This window comes from Macaca fascicularis, chromosome 20 (assembly GCF_037993035.2).
Source record: "Macaca fascicularis isolate 582-1 chromosome 20, T2T-MFA8v1.1".
NCBI classification, from domain to species: domain Eukaryota; kingdom Metazoa; phylum Chordata; class Mammalia; order Primates; family Cercopithecidae; genus Macaca; species Macaca fascicularis.
The window spans coordinates 24,341,169-24,362,963 of NC_088394.1; positions in this window are offsets into that span (position 1 = coordinate 24,341,169).

Genomic DNA, 21,795 nt, shown 5'->3' on the forward strand with positions numbered 1-21,795 from the left:
TAATACTGAGGACCTATTTAATGCCAGATATGGTGGTAGGTAGGGAGCAAAAGCAGGATTCCCCTCCCATTATTGAGTTTTCAGACTGGTGGGAGAGGCAGGAATTGAGCAAGTAATCCACCAACTGATGTATAATTCTAAGGGAGATGGGTGCCACCAAGAAGAGACATGGTGCTGACAACCTGTGTCTGTCAGAGGGATTTGATCTATTTGGGAGGTCTGGAAAGGTTTTTTTTAAGAAGCAGTGCTAGGGGTGAGATCCAAAGGAGGAGTAAGAGCTAATTAGGCAAAGCCTAGTCCTCACAAAAATCCTATAAACCAGATATGATTGCCTCCATTTTAGAGTTTAGGGCATTGAGACTTCAGCAAGGTGATGTCACTGCCCAAGGTTACATCAGATTAAATGGTAACCCAGGATTCAGATTCAAATAAGAGTGGGGTCCTTTACATTCTCCTTGGGCTATTTGGTGGTTTTAGGAGAGGCAAGTATCACAACTTGGGGACATGAGGGAGCAGGAGTCACAAACTTGAAAGCTTGCAGAGCTCAGGCAGATAACAGAGTGAAGTAAGGCAGAGTATAATACAATAGGGAATGGTGGGGAGGGTGGTGAGCTACAGGCCACATTTCCTGTAAAGGAAGCAGCCACTAGTTCCAGCCTCTTGTTGCCATGCAGGAATACAGACCAAGCCTTGCAGATCTTCTGATAATATTTTGAGAAGGAATCTTGCTCTGTCACTTAGGCTAGAGTGCAGTGGTGCAATCATAGGTCACTGCAGTTGGGACTGCAGACACGTGCCACTACCTGGCTAATTTTTATATTCTTTTTTGCAGAGACAGGGTGTGAAACTCCTGAGCTCAAGTGACCAGCCTGCCTTGACCTCCCTAAGTGGTGGGATTACAGGAGTGAGCCCCTGCGCCCGGCCTAGATCTTCTGATTTGTAAAGAGAAGCTGGTAGTATTTTTAGGTGAAGTTATCACACTTTTAAATAATTGACAGTTACATCAATTTGCCTCACTATAATGTTAGCTCAATGAGGCAGGACATTTTATGTTTTTAACCACTGTGTACTGGGAGCTTATAAAGTACCTTATGCATAGTAAGCACTCAACCTCATCTGTGATATGTAGCCTCTAAGCAATTCCTCCCATGTGCGCATGGTTTCACAGTTTTGGAAGCAGTTTTATAGTCATTTTATCCACCAGTCTTTCTTCTGGCACCTCATTTGTCCTGATGTGGCTGCTGCATGAAAAGTCCCCCAAAAGGCTCCCTAGAGGAATACTTAGTTGTGTCTTCCGTTTATACCTTTCTGTCATCTTTGTATTTTACATTTTCTCCATCGTAATGTGCTTGGCATTATATCTTGGCTCCCTCTAGTTATCCAGCCCATTTCGTATTTAATATTTTGCTGCTGTTGCTTTGGTTCTCACCTGGACTTTATGTATTGACCTGGGGCCCATGACCACAATCAGGTGTGCTTTCACTTACGCTTGGCCCAGCCCCTGCTCCCAGCTGCTTGTCAGGGAAAAGTGCATGAAAAGGTTTCATTTCTTAGAAATTGCTGTCCTGAGACATCTTGCAAAAGTGATCATCCCTGGACATCTGAACTTCCTGCTCCATCACGTGGACTTGAGCAAGAGAAAAATCTCAGGTCTGCATGGGGCGTTTAGAACCTTGCCTCCTGAAAGCTCCTCAGGGAGCAGAGGGAATCAGGCTTGCTCTTTATTATTGCTCAGGTGCAGGATCATAAGTTGTTCAGGAATTATTGTTACAATTTTTTGGTAGCATCTCAGTAACACGCACAAGTGCGCGCACACAGCCTCATATATATGCATATGTATGTGTGTATATATATTTGCATATGTATATATTTAATGGAAAATTTTGAACATAAAATAGAATCCTCACGTTTCTGTCCTCCAGCTTTAACAATGAGCAAATTCATGGCCAATCTTGTCTTGCCTGCTCTGATCCTGGATTATTTTGAAGCAAATTCTGGACATGATATTATTTTATTTGAAACTGTCAGAATGTATTGTGTAAAGACAGGAACTTTTTTTTTTTTTTTTTGGGGACGGTCTTGCTCTGTCGCCTAGGCTGGAGTGCAGTGATGTGATCTCAGCTCACTGCAGCCTCCACCTCGCAGGTTCACGTGATTCTCCTGCTTCAGCCTCCCGAGTAACTGGGAGTACAAGCGTGCACCACCACTCCAAGCTAACTTTTTGTCTTTTAGTAGAGACGGATTTCACCTTGTTGGCCAGGCTGGTCCTGAACTCCTGGCCTCAAGTGATCCGATTGCCTCAGCCTCCCAAAGTGCTGGGATTACAGGTGTGAGCCACTCTGCCTGGCCAGGAACTCTTATTTTAAACGTAGCTTCAATATCATCATAAGCCCTTCACAATTGTATCAACAATTCCTTAATACCATTTAAAGAAACAGCTAATTTGGGCCAGGCGTGGTGGCTCATTCCTGTAATCTCAGCACTTTGAGAGGCTAAGGGGGGATGATTGCTTGAGGCCAGAAGGTCAACACCAGCCTGGGCAATATAGTGAGATCCTCATCTCTACAAAGATAAAAGTTAAGCAGGTGTGGTGGCACACACCTGTAATCCTAGCTACTCAAGAGGCTGAGGTGGAGGAGTAACTTGAGCCCGGGAGGTCGAGCTTGCAGTGAGCCATGAGGGAACCACGACACTCCAGTTTGGGTGATAGACACTCTATTTCTTCAAAACAACAACAAAGAGCAAACTCAGGACAGCTAATTCGTTTGAAGGGTGGTTTGCAAAAGAAAAAAGGGTTATAGATGCTGGACATGTAAAAAGAACAGATGTCCTCCACATTTGCTAACTAGGTGTTTACATTTAGTTCAGCATGAAAATGGTGTCTTGGGAACAGAAGAGCAGATTGTCGAAGAAGTAGTGGATCAATATATAGGTCAGTAAATGAAGCAAGTCATGGTACTCAGAGGTATCTTTAAGGAGTGGTTATTTTCTCAAGACCTTAATCCTCTGAGTTCATCCAAACCCAGAGCCACTCTCTTCCTTTAATGCCAAGAAGAATGTTCACACTAATCTTTCCTTGGTAGAACATCATATATCACAGCTCACAGCTGTTATTTTGTAAGTAGGCGCAGATCGAACTTTTGTACCAGATTCCTCTGTCCATGGTGCTGAGCCACCAGCCTTTTGGCCGGCAAGCTGATTAACTATAACTTGGTGTCGGCCAGTGGGATCTAATGTAGGGTCACCGTAAACGTGAACATTAAATATGCATTAAAGTCCTAAGAAATTATATCTATGCCTATGTTGGGTAGAAAATAAAAAATAAAAACTCCAAGATAGAGAATTTTTTAGTAATGCCTTTTACTTCTCTTTTTTTTCATTTTTTTCATTTTTTTTTTTTTTGAGACAGAGTTTCACTCTGTTATCCAGGCTGTAGTGCAGTGGCACAGTCTTGGCTCACTGCAACCTCTGTCTCCCAGGTTCAAGTAATTCTACCTCAGCCTCCCAAGTAGCTGGGATTACAGGCACACACCACCATGCCCAGCTAATTTTTGTATTTTTAGTAGAGATGAGGTTTCATCATGTTGGCCAGGCTGGTCTCGAACTCCTGACCTCAAGTGATCCGCCCACCTTGGCCTCCCAAACTGCTGGGGTTACAGGCATGAGCCACCGTGGCGAGTTATTTCTCATTCCTTTTTTTAAATTTTCTTTTCCTCCCTCCCTCCCTCCCTCCCTCCCTCCCTCCCTCCCTTTCTCCCTCTCTCCCTCCCTCCCTCCCTTCCTTTTCTTACTCCATCACCCAAGCTGGGGTACAGTGGTGCAGTCTTGACTCACTGCAGTCTCCACCTCTCAGGTTCAAGAGAGTCTTGTGCCTCAGCCTCCCGAGTAGCTGGGATTATAGGTGTGTATCACCACGCTGAGATAATTTTTGTATTTTTTTTTTTTTTTTTTTTTTTAGTAAAGACAGGGTTTCACTGTGTTGGCCAAGCTGATCTCAAACTTCTGGCCTCAAGTGATTCACCCACCTTGGCTTCCCTAAGTGCTGGGATTACAGGTGTGAGCCACTGTGCCCAGCCTTCTCATTTCTTTTATGCCAAATCTGATCTGCTTGTTACAAATTGAAAAGTAAAAATGAGAAGATTGGATATGTGTGTACTGGTGTCTACTTCAGACATAGTATTAATATTTTCAAATAATGATTTCTTCACTAAGCTACATGCCTCTTTATAAGGCATCATGCCAGGCACTAATGGGATAGGCAGATACATAAGACATGACCCTTTAAAGTGTTACAGTAAAGTGGAAAAAATTTGAGGCAGTGTCTTGCTCTGTCCTCAGATGATGTCCTCAGGCAATTGATTCCCCTCTATTTTCAGCTCTGCTTTTTCCTGAATCACCCTTATTTTCAGTAGGTTCTCCCCATGTAGTAGCTGCTGGCCTTCTGAAAGAGAGTACACTCGCCTGGACCCCCAATAGTTTCAGCAAATGTCCTGGGGCTGACCCTCATAGGGTTGACTTGGGTCATGTGCCCATCCTGAACCAATCACTGTGACCAAGGAGAGGGAATTCCTGCTTGGTGAGGCCTGGGTCACGTGTCCACTCTGGAGCTGTGGTGTGTGGCCAGCTCCTTCTGAGCCACCTGGTCCAAGAGTTTGGAAGGGTTTTTTGTTTTTTTTTTTTCCTAAAGAAAAATTGAGTGAATGCTACTACTAGAAGAAGGGATAAAAGATGCTATACAGGTAAAACCAAGGGATGTTCACTCTTCCTGAAGGCCCTAGTAGATGAGGTCTCATAAAACCATATATAATTCCATATGATTGTATTGGGCAATTAGTGCTGTCAGTTCAGATGGTTTGGAAATGGTCAAAACAAACTTCATGGATGAGACTGAAATTTAGTTAAGCTTGAGGAAAGGGCAGGAATTGATAAGAGGAGTTCTAGAGGTGGGCGGGACTAGAGTACATTCAACGGACCAGGGTGATCTGAGTGGGTAGTTGGTGAAGGGAGAGAGGTTGCAAATGCCAGAACTTTGATTACCTTGATAGGATAACGTTGGCCAAGACAGCTGCAAGCAAACCTGTTGACAAAATTTACTTGAGCCAGCCTGTGGTCTAATCCCTATTCTTGTCTGGGATGCATGGATAGCCCTTTGGGTTCTAGCTGGCCTTTGTCTCTGGAGTTCTGGGAACACCTGTTACTGACCCCATTGCCTACTTTGTGATGAGGCTTCTAGTTATTGGAAAAGTCTGATGTCCATGTATGCCCTCCTGTGACCAATCCAGCTCACCCCTTGTAGTTGATGGTGCCAAGTCATTTAGCCTGGGACAAGGAAAATATGCTGCAGGCCTTTCCCTATTTTCAGAGTAAAGCCCTGGGAGAGCTTGCTGCAACCCTGTCAAACAGAAGAAAATCCCTCTTAATCAGAAGATCAAATGCAGCTGTTTTCAATGGCAAAGTCATGGAACGAACCTAAGTGTCTGCCAGTGGTTGACAGGCAGAAAATGTGGTGGGCTGGACACGGTGGCCCACACCTGTATTCCCAACACTTTGAGAGGCTGAGTCAGGAGGATTGCTTGAGACCAAGACCAGCCTGAGCAACATAATGACAAAAATAAAAATAAAAAATTAGGCAGGTGTGGTGGCATGCACCTGTAGTCCCATCTTCTAGGGAGGCTGAGGTGGGAGGAGCACTTGAACCCAGGAGGTGGAGGCTGCAGTGAGCTATGATGGTGCTGTGATGGCTGGTGGAGTGGGACCCTGTCTCAAAAAAGAAAAGCAAACAAAAAAAGAAAATGTAGCAGATCTACACCATGGAATATTATGCAGCCATAAAAAGGATGAAATCACATCCCTTGCAGCAACATGGATGGAGCTGGAGGCAATTATCCTAGGTGAACTAAACAGAAAATCAAATACTGCATGTTCTCACTTATAAGTGGGATCTAAATAAAGGTTACACCTGGACATAAACATGGAGAGAATAGATTTTGGGGATTCCTAAAGTGGGGAGGGTGGGACGGGGGGGAAGTTTGAAAAATTACCTGTTAGGTACAATGGCTGGTATTTAGGTGATAGGTACACTAGAAGCCCAGCCCACACCATTATGCATGTAATACCCTTGCAACAAACATGCGCATGTACACCCAAATCTTAAAAATCAAATGAAGCACAAGCAAGGAACAGCTTGCAAGGAAATCAAAGCTCCTTATGTGCAAGCCACACTTCTATTGGGTGCTCCCACTTTGCCTCTGTGAGTCCCTAGAGAGGTCCAGTGTTCCTCTTGGGGGATTCACCAAATCAACCATGTGCGTGTAGACAAGGGAATTTCCCTGGAGGCGGGGAAGTCCAGGTTGCTGCTTGTCTAATAGCTAATATGTATTGAATTAATTCATTATGAGCCAGGTGTGGTTTTGACTATTCTATATGCAATAACTAGTTTCTTTCTCATGCCAACACTGGGAGGTAGATGCTATCGATATTTCCTTTTACTAACAAGAAAATTAAAGCAAAGGGAAGTAACATGCCCTAGTTGTTCTAGCTGCTGAGTAGAGGATCCTGGATTCAAATCCAGGTGGCCTGACTCAAGAGTTTGTGCTTTTAACCATTACTTTATGCTGCATCTAACCCTGTTATTTTAACTTACAATGACTAGAAAATAAGGCAAGTAAGCTCACTTAATTATCAAAAGGACTTAATGCTCATCATTGTTAGTCGGGAATAGATTGAGAATGCAGAGGCTGCTGCCAACATCTCTTTGTTCTGTGCATTACCTGTCAGGCTGAGTTTGCCTTTTGTAGACACAAGGAAATTCCCTTCATCTTGATTTCTGTCCCTCCATTCTTTTCTAACAAGGGCTCCAGGCTTTATCTGCACCTGCTTCTTTTTATCTGTCTTGATAAGACCACTTTTCCCTGAGTTCTTGCATTTTTTCAGAGCAGGGTACCCAAAGACCATCAAACTTCTATGGCTAATATTGGTCAACTCTCACAGGAGAGCTTTCATGTATTATACTAATGACTGTCTTCCCACTAGGGAAGAAGTTGAAGAGGAGGAACAATGGAAATGAAGGGATCAGGGGATAGGATCTTGCCCCAGTAGGATGGGAAAAAGGGGCTGTGTGATTAGGTAGAGCAATGGGTTCTATACTTCAAGACCAGAATCTCAGGCTGGGATTCTATGAGTATTTCCTATAAGAAATGCCATAGAGGCCAGCGCAGTGGCTCACACCTGTAATCCCAGCACTTTGGGAGGCCGAGGTGGGTGTATCACGTAAGGTCAGGAGTTCGAAACCAGCCTGGCCAACATGATGAAACCCTATCTCTATGAAAAATACAAAAATTAGCTGGGTGTGGTGGCACTTGTCTGTAATCCCAGCTACTCGGGAGGCTGAGGCAGGAGAATCACTTGAACCCAGGAGGTGGATGTTGCAGTGAGCTGAAATCGTACCATTGTACTCCAGCCTGGGCAATAGCAAGATTCCATCTCAGTAAATAAATAGCCATAGAGGCTTGGGGAGGCTTAGAAACAGAAAAAGGCAAATAGTGACCTTGGCCAGATGTGCCTGTATTTGGGTCTGTGAACCACCCATTTTCCACTATTGGCCCAAGAGTGAAACAGGCATGTGTAAAAGGGGCTGACCAGTTACTTCCGAGTTGAGTAAACGTCACTCAGCACGTAAGTTTGTATGGGAGGTTGAGTATCCGTCGTGAAATCCATATCCTGATGTTGGAATCCCCATATTTTTTTCTCTTACGAACACCATCAGATGGTGCCAGGCTGTCCCTACAACCATCTGGTTTGGTTTGGGGGTTGGAGGTCTGGCAGTGTCTTCATGTATGTGGCTGATTCTGTGCATGTCTTGGGAGTTTGGGTAGGTGTAAGCAAGCAGGCAATTAACTCTACCCAAATCAGGAGGTCTGAGAATGGGTTAGTGGACAGAGCAGGAGCGTTGCCATCTTGGACAAACCCCACCATTTTAAGTTCCCCTTGATTAAAAACAAAATAAAACAAACAAACAAACAAAACTGCCTAAATCCAGCCCCAAAACATCAGCCTAATGGCTAATGTCAGCATAACCAGAAACATTTCAACCCTAAGATAAACCCTGCTCCAACCAGAAACATGCCAACCCCAAGATAGCTTCACCTCCAACCAGAGACCTTCCAACCCCATAATATACTTTCCCTCACATAGAAACATTGTGACCCTACGATAAGCTCCCCACTTTCTATATCCTTAAACATCCTTAGTCTGTAAGAGTACTCCTGACCGAAATTGGCCAGAAGCCCCTCTCAGGTTTATTCTCCAAAAAAAACCTGACTTTGACTTTAAGCTGCTTTTCATGTTCCTTTAACTCTTACACTAGTGGGTCATTTCCCAAGTGAGATGCTATCTACACTAGTTTACAGTGGTTGCTGAGAAGATAAAATGTATGCCTGGACCTGTTGGCAAGTCTACTAGGTTGCTGTAAGGAGAGTCTTCAAAAAATGAGGCAAGATCAAAAAACAGAGGGTGCCACAGAGTTTGAAGTCATTATTTGAGCTCCTAGATGCAACTGCACCTGAAACTAGACCCCTGTCTCTAGGTTTTTGAGCCAATATATTCCCTTGTTTTGCTTAAGTCACTTTGAATTCAATTACTGTCACTTGCAACTCACACAATTCTGACTGATATACCAAATAAACATATTACATGGTATCTTCTGTGACTCAAAAATTATCCATTTTTACAGATGAGGAGATGGAGGTTTAAAGGTGCAGGTAACTTGCAGTGAAAAGCTAAGGTCTGGCACAAGGTCGATCTTGAATCTGAAGAAGAAATGGTTCAAAGTCTTCAAAGTCTCCTTTAGAGATGCTACCTTCCTGCTGCTTGGTTCCAGAATTTAGTCAGGGAATTGTTGGGCTGACTTCAGTTGTTGTGTATACAGTCTGTGAACTTGCAGTTTATGGTATTTTGTAATTTTGTTTTCCCTGCCGTTTTGCTAATGCAGCTTTGTGAGCAAACATTGCCCGTGATTTAAATCCACCACAGTAATGAAACGCACACACAAACATGCACACACATTTCCTCGGAACAGTCCACAGCTCTCTGATTAATCACATGTGTAAAGTACAGTGTTTACAGGAAATCAGCAGGTGGCAATTAGCATCTTGGAAATTATCTGGGAAACACAACTGGAGCTGCCACTTCAGGATGGAAATGTGGCAACAACCGGCAAAGTGACAAACCCCCTTGGAGTTGGAAATGAATGGGGCTGAAAGCAGCGCTGCCAGGCACACGACAGCTGGTGGGGGCAGCCCAGTGTGGACTGCAGACTGCCTGCTAGCTTCTTCCTTTTCCTCCCAACACGCAAGAAGCAATCCTTGAGTAGAGACATGAAATAGATGTCTGACAGGCAGACCATCTTAACGTTACCTTTAAAAATTACTCAGACCTGGCTGGGCACGGTGGTTTACGTCTGTAATCCCAGAACTTTGGGAGGCTGAGGCACAGTCAGGAGTTCGAGACCAGCCTGGGCAACATAGTGAGACCCTGTCAGTGCTCCCTTCCCCCGAAAAAATTACCCAGGTGTGGGGGCATGTCTGTAGTCCTAGCTACACAAGAGGCTGACATGGGAAGATTGCTTGAGCCCAGGAGTTTGAGGCCACAGCGAGCTATGATTGTACCACTGCACTCCAGCCTAGGTGGCAGAGTGAGACCCTGTCTCAAAAAAAAAAAAAAAAAAAAAAAGGAAATGTTTTCAACAATGACCAAATGGAATAAAATAATGTTTATTCAGTATGTATCACAGTGTCTGCCACATAATTCTCAATAAATAATAGGTATTTTCCATTTTTTAGATCAAGGCACAGGCAGACACTGGCATTACTTTCAGTTGCAAAACAGCTGCTTTCTTGAGCCCTCTGAATGGCTCCCCACTGCTGCCCTCCCTTGGAATCCTCACTCTTCAGGATCCAGTGATCAAAACGTTAACGTCTCAATCCTGCTCCAGCGATAAGTCCAGCATCCATTCTGATTGGTCAGTTTCTGTGCTGCATTCTGATTGGTCAGTTTCTGAGCTGTCTGGACTCCACTGCTCAGGAGTTTCAGTGACCACAAGAGAAAGCAGCAACATGAGGATGGAAGTACTGAAAGGAGTGAGGAGAGGAAACAGTGCCAGTCGGTTTTATACTTGAGATGTTCATCAGTAATTGAAAACAAATTCAATACTAGATGATAGGGTTTGGCTCTGTGTCCCCACCTAAATCTCGTCTCAAATTGTAATCCCCACGTGTTGGGGGAGGGACTTGATGGGAGGTAATTGGATCATGGGGGCAGCTTTGCGAAAGCTGTTCTCTTTTTTTTGAGACGGAGTTTCACTCTTGTCGCACGGGCTGGAGTGCAGTGGCACGATCTTGGCTCATTGCAACCTCCACCTCCTGGGTTCAAGCAATTGTTCTGCCTCAGCCTCCCGAGTAGCTGGGATTACAGGCGCCCACCACCACGCCTGCCTAATTTTTTTTGTATTTTTAGTAGAGACGGGGTTTCACCATGTTGGCCAGGCTGGTCTCGAACTCCTGACCTTAGATGATCCACCTGCCTTAGCCTTCCAGTGTTGGGAGTACAGGCGTGAGCCACCACGCCCAGCCCCAAAGCTGTTCTTGTGATAGTGAGTGAGTTCTCATGAGATCTGATGGTTTAAAAGTGTAGGCTGGGTGCAGTGGCTCATGCTTGTAATCCCAGCACTTTGGGGGGCTGAAGCAGGCAGATCACCTGAGATCAGGAGTTTGAGCCTAGCCTGGCCAACATGGCAAAACCCTGTGTCTACTGAAAATACAAAAATTAACTGAGTGTGGTGGTACACACCTATAATCCCAGCTACTTGGAAGGCTGAGGCAGAAGAATCACTTGAACCTGGGAGGCAGAGATTACAGTGAGCCAAGATCACACCATTGCATTCCAACCTGGGTGACACAACAAGACCCTGTCTAAAAAAAAAAAAAAATAGTGGCACTTCCCTCCTAGCTCTTCTGTATATCATCTTCTGTATATGAAGGGGCAGTAAAGCCCTGAATTCCAGTCTAACATTCACATTGGTTCTCAGCCCTGGTTGCACATCAGTGTCACCTCTGAGAGCACTTAGAAAATACAGATGCTTGGACACCATGCACAGAGATTCTAACCCAGTAGGCTTGGGATGAAGCCCAATCATCAGAATTTTTTAAAAAATAAAATCTCCCAAGATGATATTAGCATGCCACTGAGAGCCACTAACTTAAATTTACTAAGCTTCATGTTCCCATGTAATCAGTACCAACACCCATCTCCTAGGGTTACATGACAGAATGTACATGAGCCTTTTTATCACAGTGTGGGACCTAACCCTGTAAATGTTCCATTAATAATTAATATTCATTACTTTTTTTTTTTTTTTTTTTTGAGATGGAGTCTCGCTCTGTCACCCAGACTGGAGTGCAGTGGCACGATCTCAGCTCACTACAACCTCCACTTCCTGGGTTCAAGTGATTCTCCTGCCTCAGCCTCCTGAGTAGCTGGGATTATAGGCACCCACCAGAACACCCAACTAGTTTTTGTATTTTTAGTAGAGGTGGGTTTCACCATGTTGGCCAGGCTGGTCTTGAACTCCTGACCTCAGGTGATCCACCAGCCTCGGCCTCCCAAAGTGTTGGGATTACAGGCGTGAGCCACCATGCCCAGCCTTTAAGTTTTGTATTGAAAAACATTTTTTGCCCATGACACCTGGGTTTCCTTTTTGCCCAGGAAACCCTGAGAACATGGGTTCATTTTTATATATGAAGTGAAGTAGAGGTAGAAGTTCTTCTATATTTTTTCTATATGGATATCGAATCCAGCATCATTTTGTTAAAAAATTCTCTTTCTCCATTGCATTGACTTGGTACCTTTGTGAAAAATAAGTGGATTCAATATGTGTGGGTCTATTCCCGTACTCTATTCTGTTCCATTGATCGGTTTGTCTATCCTTAAATTGAGTCCTTGTCTTTTAATTGGAGATTATTGATGCAGTTTGTTGACTCCTTCTGTATATCCTAATTTCTCTAATCAGGCCAAATCTTTCTCAGTAACAGCAAGGGATAAAGAAAGCAAACAAGGCAGTAAGCTGTCTGAGTGCTAGTAAGCCAATTCACAAACCGTCCAAGGAATGAGCCCTGCTTTGACTTGTGCAGGTGTTTCTTTCCACTGATCAATGGTTATCAGGCCAAAAAGTAAGGCAACATGATTAAATAATCAACATTTTCTACCTAAGTTATGACCATGCCAATGAAAGGTAAAGTAGGGCTGCAGTAGCCAAGAATGCCCTGAGCTCCCAGCAGCAGCCCAATCCCTTGAATTTACACCCTAAGCCCACATTCACTCTTAAACTCAGTCCACTGTTCAAAAGCCTTCTGAACAACTTCCCGGAGCTTCCGCCGAGGTGGAACTGGCTGGCGCATATGCTGTTCTGCCTGTAATTACTGTTTGCTCTGTTCACTTCATTTGTGTGACTTTTCTAATATCATCATGATCATATCATTATCAAGAAGAGGAGACCCTTTGTAGTCATTTGCTATAACAAAGTACTACAAATTGGATGACTTAAACAATAGAAATGTATTTTTTCACAATTCTGGAGGCTAGAAGCCTGAGATCGAGGTATTGGCAGGGCTGATTCTGAGGTCTCTGTCCTTGACTTGTAGATGGCCATCTCCTCCCTGGGTCTTTACTTGGGCTTCTCCTTGTACATGTCTGTGGTAAGAGTGATGAAAACTCATGGCTTTTTATCTTGGATTTGTTGCTTAAAATTTGTGTGATGTTGAGCAAATCTACCCTTTTTGCACTTCAGTTGTACCGAAGTGGGTTGGAAGGTTCTTATTTATTTATTTTTTGTTGTTGAGATAGAGTCTCACTCTGTTGTTCAGACGGGAATGCAGTGGTGTGATCTTGGCTCATTGCAACCTCCACCTTCCAAATTCAAGCCATTCTCCTGCCTCAGCCTCCCGAGTAGCTGGGATTACAGGTGTGTGCCACCATGCCTGGCTAATTTTTGCATTTTTAGTATCCACCTGCCTTGGCCTCCCAAAGTATTGGGATTACAGGTGTGAGCCATCGTGCCTGGACATATTTTATTTTTTTAAGAGGCAGGGTCTTGCTCTGTCACCCAGGCCAGAATGCAGTGATGCAATCATAGCTCACTGCAGACTCGATGCTTAAGCAATCCTCCAGCCTCATCCTCCTGAGTAGCTGGGACTACAGGTGTGCATTACCATGCCCAGCTAATTAAATGTTTTTGTTGTTGTTGAGATGGGAGACTCCCCGTATTTCCCAGGCTGGTCTCGAGCTCCTGGCCTCAAGCGATCCTGCCACCTTGGCTTCCCAAAGTGTTGGGGTTACAGGCGTGAGCCACTGCACCCAGCTGAGTTGGGACGTTCTGACTGTCATCCTGGTTTTACCATGCACTTGCTAATGAGACTAAATGCAAGTTCTACAAGTTTCCAAAGTTTCAGTTCTCTCATCTGCAAAAAGGGCTAACACGGCCCACATAGCTCACCTGACAGGCATTTGCAGAACATCAAATGAACAAGTGGGTGAATATTTTAGATCTTTAAACAGTTTTGCCTTTTCCAGGAGGTCATATAGTTGGAATCATACAGTATGCAGCCTTTTCAGATTTTCAGGCAAAACCATGGAGACAATGAAAAGGTTAGTGATTGCCAAGGTTTAGGGGTGGGTGGGTAGGGATGAATAGGCGGAACACAGAAGTTTAGGGCTGTGAAAATACTCTGTGTGATACTGTAATGGTGGATACATGACATTATACCTTTGTCCAGACCCACAGAATATGCAACGTCAAGTGTGAACCCTAATGTAAATTAGGGACTTTGGTGATAATGACGCATCAGTGTAGGTGCCTCAGTTGTAACAATTGTACCGCTCTGGTGGAGGATGTTGATCATGGGGGAGGCTATGCATGGGTAGGGGAAGGGGGTGTATGGGAAATCTGTCTGCCTTCCTCATAGTGTTGCTATGACCCTAAAACTGCTTTTAAAAGAAATCTTTAAAAAATAAGGCGGGGTGTGGTGGCTCACGCCTGTTATCCCAGCACTTCAGGAGGCCGAGGCAGGTGGATCATGAGGTCAGGCATTTGAGACCAGCCTGGCCAACATAGTGAAACCCATCTCGACTAAAAATACAAAAAATTAGCTGGGCATGGTGGTGGGTACCTGTAATCCCAGGTACTCAGGAGGCTGAGGCAGGAGAATCCCTTGAACCTGGTAGGTGGAGGTTGCAGTGAGCCGAGATCACACCACTGCATTCCAGCCCGGGCGACAGAGTGAGACTCCGTCTCAAAAAAAAAAAAGTGTGTATATATATATATATATATGTGTATATATATATGTGTGTGTGTGTGTGTGTGTGTGTGTGTGTATATATATATATATATATATATATAGAGAGAGAGAGAGAGAGAGAGAGAGGCCAGGGCTGGTTGCTTATGACTGTAATCTCAGCACTTTGGGAGGCTGAGGCAGGAGGATCCCTTGAGCCCAGGAGTTCAAGACCAGCCTGGGCAATATAGTGAGACCCTGTCTACAAAAAATAAAAAAATTAGCCAGGCAGGGTGGTGTGCACCTGTAGTCCCAGCCACCTGGAAGTTTAAAGCAGGAGGATCACTTGAGCCTGGGAGTTTGAGGCTTCTGTGAGGTATGATCATGCCACTGCACTCCGGCCTGAGTGAGACAGCAAGACCCATCAGAAAGACAAGACAGGACAAGACAAGACAGGACAGGACAGGACTGGACCAAAACAAGACAAAGAAAGAGAGAGAGAAAAGAAAAAAAGATAGTGTAATATTTGGATAGAAATGAATGATGAAGATTTGGGAGATATCCTTTCCTCTTATATTGTTTTTTAAGAGCTTCTGGAGATAGTTAAACTTACTGGCAAGGAAGACGGGGTGTCCTGATAACTGGTTATCTGTTTTCCACCAGGACAGCGTTTGCTTATTCAGGTGATAACGGTGGCTGTTAATCCAAATGTGAACAGCAGAGGGCAGCTTGTGCCCAAAAATGACATCTCTCTCTTGCTGTCTCTGGCAAGCTCTATGAATATGGGGCCGAGGATTGTAATAAAATTCATGTAGAGTGCACTAATACTGCAATCCGTGGGTGCAGCTCAGGATTGCTATTTGTTTTTTTTTCTCTCTCTCACACACACATACACACACACACACACACACACACACGTGTGTATTTTTGAGACAGAGTCTCTCTCTGACACCCAGGCTGGAGTGCAATGATGTGATCTCAGCTCACCGCAACCTCCGCCTCCCGGGTTGAAGTGATTCTCCTGCCTCAGCCTCCTGAGTAGCTGGGATTACAGGCACGCACCACCACGCCTGGCTAATTTTTGTACTTTTAGTAAAGACGGGTCTTCACCATGTTGCCCAGGCTGGTCTCGAACTCCTGACCTCAGGTGATCCACCCACCTTGGCCTCCCAAAGTGCTGATATCATAGGCGTGAGCCACTGCGCCCAGCCTGTTTTTGATCTATGTATGTTTTTTTAAAATTATAAGCCACTCACGTGGTTAAAATATTAGATCTATACAAGAATTTACAAAAGATTCCTTAGAGTCGCCACATGACCCGATGCAATCAGGCCCCCCTTTTACTTCTCTGTCTTTGAATCCTGTACACTTCTTGGCCCCAGCCCATCCTCAGAAACTGTTCTTGCTATTCCCTCGCCCTGGAAGACTCCTCCCCAGATATCAGTGAGGCTCATTCCCTCACCTGCTTCAGATCTTCACTCAGTCAGCTCCTTATAGAGGTTTTATCTGGCCTTCTCATTTACTATTACAACCCCTCTCAACACTCTCCACCCTCATTTGAAAGGTTCCTGGATCATAGTGTTATACATAGTGTTACTCTTTTTCTCCAGAGCAACTCATCACTCTTGTTCAATCTGTTACACTTAGTAATTAAAAAAATAAAAAAATTCTATGGTTGGGCATGGTGGCTCACACCTGTCATTCCAGCACTTTGGGAGGTTGAAGTGGGAGGACTGTTTGAGCCCAGGAGTTGGAGACCAGCCTGGGAAACACAGCAAGACCTCATCTTTACCACAAACAAATAAAAAATCAGCTGGCACAGTGGAGTGGGCTTGCAGTCCCAGCTACTTAGGAGGCTGAGTGGGGAAAATTGCCTGAGCCTGGGAGGTTGAGGCTGCAGTGAGCTATGATTGCGCCATTGCACTCCAGCCTGGGTGACAATGCAAGACCCTGTCTCAAAAAACAAAACAAAACAATATTCTGTCTCTTACCTCTAGAATGTAAGCTTCGTGAGGGCAGAAACAGTTTTTCATTTTTTACATTTTATTTCATCAGTGCTTAGACAATCCTAGCATATAATAATAGGGTTAATAAATATTTGTCAAATGAAGCTACATCACAGCTCTGCTTATGAAAGACACCGACCTTAATGAGGATGTGATATAATGAATTGGCATCTTTTACTAGCTCATGCATAATTCTGGGATTTGGCAACTAGGGGTGGGCTCAGGTGGTTGGTTTTTCTGTTCTAGACCAGGCTTGGCTGATCTTAACTGGGCTTGCTCATGCTTCTAAGGTCAGCTGAGGCACCTCAGTTTTCCTCCATGTGGCCTCTCATTCTATAGCAGGCTGGCTTGGGCTCATTCATATGGTGGCCTCAGGCTTCCAAGCACAGCAAAGGAGGCAATTCCAATGTTCAAGCCTCTGTTGCATTACATTTCCCGTTCTCTCCTTGGCCTAAGCAAGGCCCATGACTAACCCAAATTCATGGAGGTAGGAGCTGCTAAGTAACATTGTAAAGGGGAGTGCCTACAAAGATGAGAAGAATTAGGGGGTATTTTTGCAATCCACCATGATAAGTATGATTCAGTTGCTGTAGAAAATAGAATAAAATCCCACCAAGAGCATATTGAGTGCCTGCTTCTTTGCCTTATTATGCACTGTGTATTATTACATTAAAAAAAACTTCACTAATCAGATAGATGAAAAGTAGTGTCTTATTTGCTCAGAGAACTTAAAATACATCAGCGTAGCTGGTAAGAAGCAGAGCTTGACCTCAAAATGCAGGTTCTTGTTTATACACTGTTGTTGGGAATGTAAACTAGTTCAGCCACTGTAGAAAGTAGTTTGGAGATTTCTCAATGAACTTAGAACTACCATTTGACCCAGCAATCCCATAACTGGGTATATATCCAAAAGAAAACACATCATTCTATCAAAAAGGCACATGGACTCACATGTTGATTGCAGCGCTATCCACAATAGCAAAGACATGGAATCAGCCTAGGTGCCCATCAGTGGTGGATTGGATAAAGAAATTGTGGTGTATATACACCATGGAATACTACACAGCCATAAATAAAGAACCCAATCATTTCGTTTGCAGCAACATGGATACTACTGGAGGCCATTATCCTAAGCGAATTAATGCAAGAATAGAAAACCAAAGACTACATGTTCTCACTTATAAGTGGAAGCTAAATGTTGGGTACTCATGGACATAAAGATGGGAGCAACAGACACTGCAGGCTACTAGAGTGGGGAGGAAGAGATGGGGGGAGGCGTTAAAAAACTATTGAGTACTATGCTCACTACCTGGGTGATGGGATCGAGCATACCACAACCCTCAGCATCATGAAATGTACTAACACAACAAGACTGCAAATGTACCCCCTGAAACTAAAATAAAAGGTGAAATTATTTAAAAAATATTGCAGATTCTCACTTGGCTTGCCATACTTTCTCACTGTAGGCAGGGCATCAAGACCTGTCCATGACTCCAGGCTGGGTCCTGTGACTTGCTTTGGCCAATGTGGTATTCGCAGATGTGATGCAAACAGAGCCTTGAAATAGGCTTACATGCTGGCACTTGCTGTCTCTTGTCCCTCTGACATCACCGTGAGAACATGCCCAGACTTGTGTGCTGGAGCATGAGAGACACTTGCAGGAGAGCTGAAGCAGCCCAGCCGCCCCGCAGAGGCCCGTCCAGGTGCCTGGATAGCCAGCTGACACCTGGACATGAGAGCAAGCCAGTCAGGATCAGCAGAGCCATGTGGCTGACCATCAGCTGCCCCAAGATGTGTGCATTGATAGCTTTCATCTCACTGGTCTCCCCAGAGCACCTGTGAGTTTAGAGCAGAGAACTATGGCATCCCACAACTCTAGATGGTGGAGGAGCCTAATTCAATCCCAGCATCCTCAGGCCCTGGGGACTCCTTGTTGTTGTGCTTGGACCTATGAATTTGGATACTCTCCTGGGACATCCTTTGTAAAACTGTTTATCCCTTCCTGATCTCTTGTAGTTTCCTTAGCTGGAGTGTTCTGATGGTGCAGAGGCTGTTGGGCTGGGTTAGAAAAATCTTCATAATTGTCAACACGCTGGCCAGAGTCAGACCCCGACATCTGATGGACAGGGTCATGAATGGCAGAAAAGGAAGCTGGCTGCATTTGCCCAGAGCCTGCCTGAGATGATGGATGAGCGGCCCGGCAGGCCGGGAAGGATGGAGATGTTTCTATTTCTTAAGGCAGGGCATTTTCTCCTAGGGCACAGGACGAGTGGAAACAGGGTCAGAACAAATCACTTCACATTTTCTCTCTCTTGTTTTTTTGTTTTTTTTTTTTTCCTTCTGATGAGAAATAACTCCTACTCCCAAGGCATGATAGACCAGTGAAACTGCATAAAGCTACATTTATGCTCTGAACATTTTTTTCTGTGAATTTTAATCTTAGGGGTCTGTAACCTCTCTGAGAATCTGATGAAAGACATAGACCCATTCCCCAGAAAAATATTCATAAATACAATTTTTAACTTAAAATGTTAGGGGATTTACAGTTCCTCTGAAACCCACTCATGGAACCTAGATTAGGAGATTCTAAGAGAAGAAAGGAGGAAGGGAGGGAGGGGGAGACAGTGGTGAGGAGGGAGTTGGAAAAAAATGAGGAGAGTTTTGAAACAAACATGTCGAGAAGTTTGAACCACAGATCCTCTGGCCCTAAATATATCCCCTCTTCACTCTGTGCTAGTTCAAGGACCTATACTTTTCCTACAAATCACTTCTCTTAGTCAATGATATTATATTCCATGCATCGTTCTGCAAACCTGCGTTTTCCCATCAAGTCTGCCTATTTCAGATCTATTCATATATGGTATATTTTGATCTAGTCTATTCACTTGAACTGCTAGACAGTATGTAGTATGAATTTGCCTCTTTTTATGTATCCATTCTCTAATATTGGACATTTAAATTGTTTCCTGTTTCCTGTTACTGATGGAAATATCCTTGTATATTTCTCCTTGCACACAAGTGAGAGAAGTTTCTCTGTGGACTCTACTTAGAGTGGAATTGCTGGGTTGTAGGGAGTGAGCATTTCTTTTTTTGAGACAGAGTCTTGCTCTGTGGCTTAGGCTGGAGTGCAGTGGCGTGATCTTGGCTCACTGCAACCTCCACTTCTTGGGTTCAAACGATTCAGGAGTGAGCATTTCTTAAACATTTTTAGATACAATTACCTTGCTCTCTGTGGTCATTGCACAAATCTACAATAGTGTCTTGGGGTTGTGTTACCCACATCCTTTCCAAGGCTTGTTATTTTCTGACTTTTATACATTTTAAAAATGAATCTGGTGGGCTTAAAATGATGTGTGTATATTTTTAAAATGTGTGTTTAAAATGTTTAAATGTTTAAAATGTTTAAAATGTGTGTTTGCGTTTATTTGCTTTTTATTTTTGGTGTTTGTGTGCCTCTTCTGCAAATTACCTATGTTCTTTGCCCATTTCCCTTCCCCTGCTAGCATATTGAAGGTGAAGTCTTTCTAGGTCTTGGTTTTGGTTTTTAAAATTTGGCCATAGCCCTACTTCCTCAAAACTTGGTTTAAAAAAAAAAAAAAAAAAAAAAAAAAAAAAAAAAGTGACATGCATGGGAGATGAAGAAGTCAGAACTTGAGTTTAGGGTATTCCAGTTTCAGTCCTGGCTCTGATGCTAACTGGCTGTGTGAATTTGGGCAAGTTATTTAGTCTCTGTAAGCCTCAGCTTCCTGACCTGGAAAATGGGGATAACCATCTCTACTTCTCAAAGTCAATGACAGGCTTAGATACACTGGTGCCTATGAGTGGTCAGTAAATAATAGTTGAGTTGAAGAACCCAGATAAAGTTCTCATCATGTCCAGACGCCTTCACATATAGCTCTGAACAGGCCTAAAGCACAGCCTACATGAAGGAATTCAGTTATCACAGTGGGACACAGCCCTCCCATAGGACAGTTCTGCTGTCTGCCGGGTGGCCCTAGAACTGACACACAGTTCTGGAGACCTGTGGGTCTCTGTTCTAGGGAAGCCCCCTCCCCACTTTCTCTGCTACTTCCAGAGAGGTCTCAGGGGACATCATTAACCTCACATCAGAACAGTAGTGGCTCTGGAATGCCAAACCAGCATCTATAACCTCCCTTAATGCCCACCAAGTAAACCAAACCATTTGGAATTAGTAATAATAACAAAAGAAACAACAATAGCTCATCATTCTTGAATGCTACCTGAATAGATATAAAGCACTTAGAACATTGCCTAACACATAGGAAGCACTATATATTAGCTATCATCATTATTGTTATTACATAGTGATGATGATGATGTACTAGGCATTGAATTAAGCATAATGAACATTAATTTGTTTAAGCCTCATAACTGTAAAGAGTTTTGCTTAATTCTCATAAGTGTAAGTGCTGGGGATGGACCCCCCTCCCAGCGCTTTTCTAAGTTCTTTCTCTAAGCACACAGATGTTGTACTAGGGGAGAAGGATTTTTTTCCTTAAGATGATAGTAATACTTCATGTAGTATTTGTTCATCAATTAACAGCTTACAAAGTGCTTCCATATGCATGCATTCTTTCAGTGCTCACAAAATCCTTGTGCAGGAGTATCTTATCTCCCTTTTAAAACAGCCCTCTCTCAGCTTCCAGGAGCTACATATCCTGGTTTCCTTCCTCCATCATTGTCCACTTCTTTCCAATCTTCTTTTGCTTGATCCTCCTCTTTTCCCCAATCTCCACATGTAAGCGTTTCTTAGATCCGATGCCTGGGTTCCACGTGCAGAAATTCTAGTTTATTAATGGTTGATTTGCTTAGGCAGCAGCACTTTTTTGGTGGGTGCAAATTATTATTATTATTTTTTTTTTTCACAGAACAGTATGAACATTTATTTGTACAAATTTATGGGCCAACACTCTCACTGCTCCTACTCAATATAGTGTCAGAGGTGTTTGAACCAGAGTAACTCCATCTTAAATAGGAGCTGGGTAGAATGAGGCTGAGAGACCAACTGGGCTGCATTCCCAGACAGTTAAGGCATTTAAGTCACAGGATGAGATATGAGGTTGGCACAAAATAACAGATCATAAAGACCTTGCTGATAAAACAGGTTGCAGCAAAGAAGTCAGCTAAAACCCACCAAAACCAAGATGCCCACGAGGGTGACCTCTGATTGTCCTCACTGCTACACTCCCAACAGCGCCATGACAGTTTACAAATTCTATGGCAATGTGAGGAAGTTACCCTATATGGTCTAAAAAGGGGAGGCATGAATAATCCACCCGTTGTTTAGCATCAAGAAATAACCATAAAAATGGGCAACCAGCAGCCCCCAGGGCTGCTCTGCCTATGGAGTAGCCATTCTTTTCTTTTTTCACTTTCCTGATAAATTTGCTTTCACTATGCAGTTGCCCTGAGTTTTTTCTTGCACAAGATCCAAAAACCCTCTC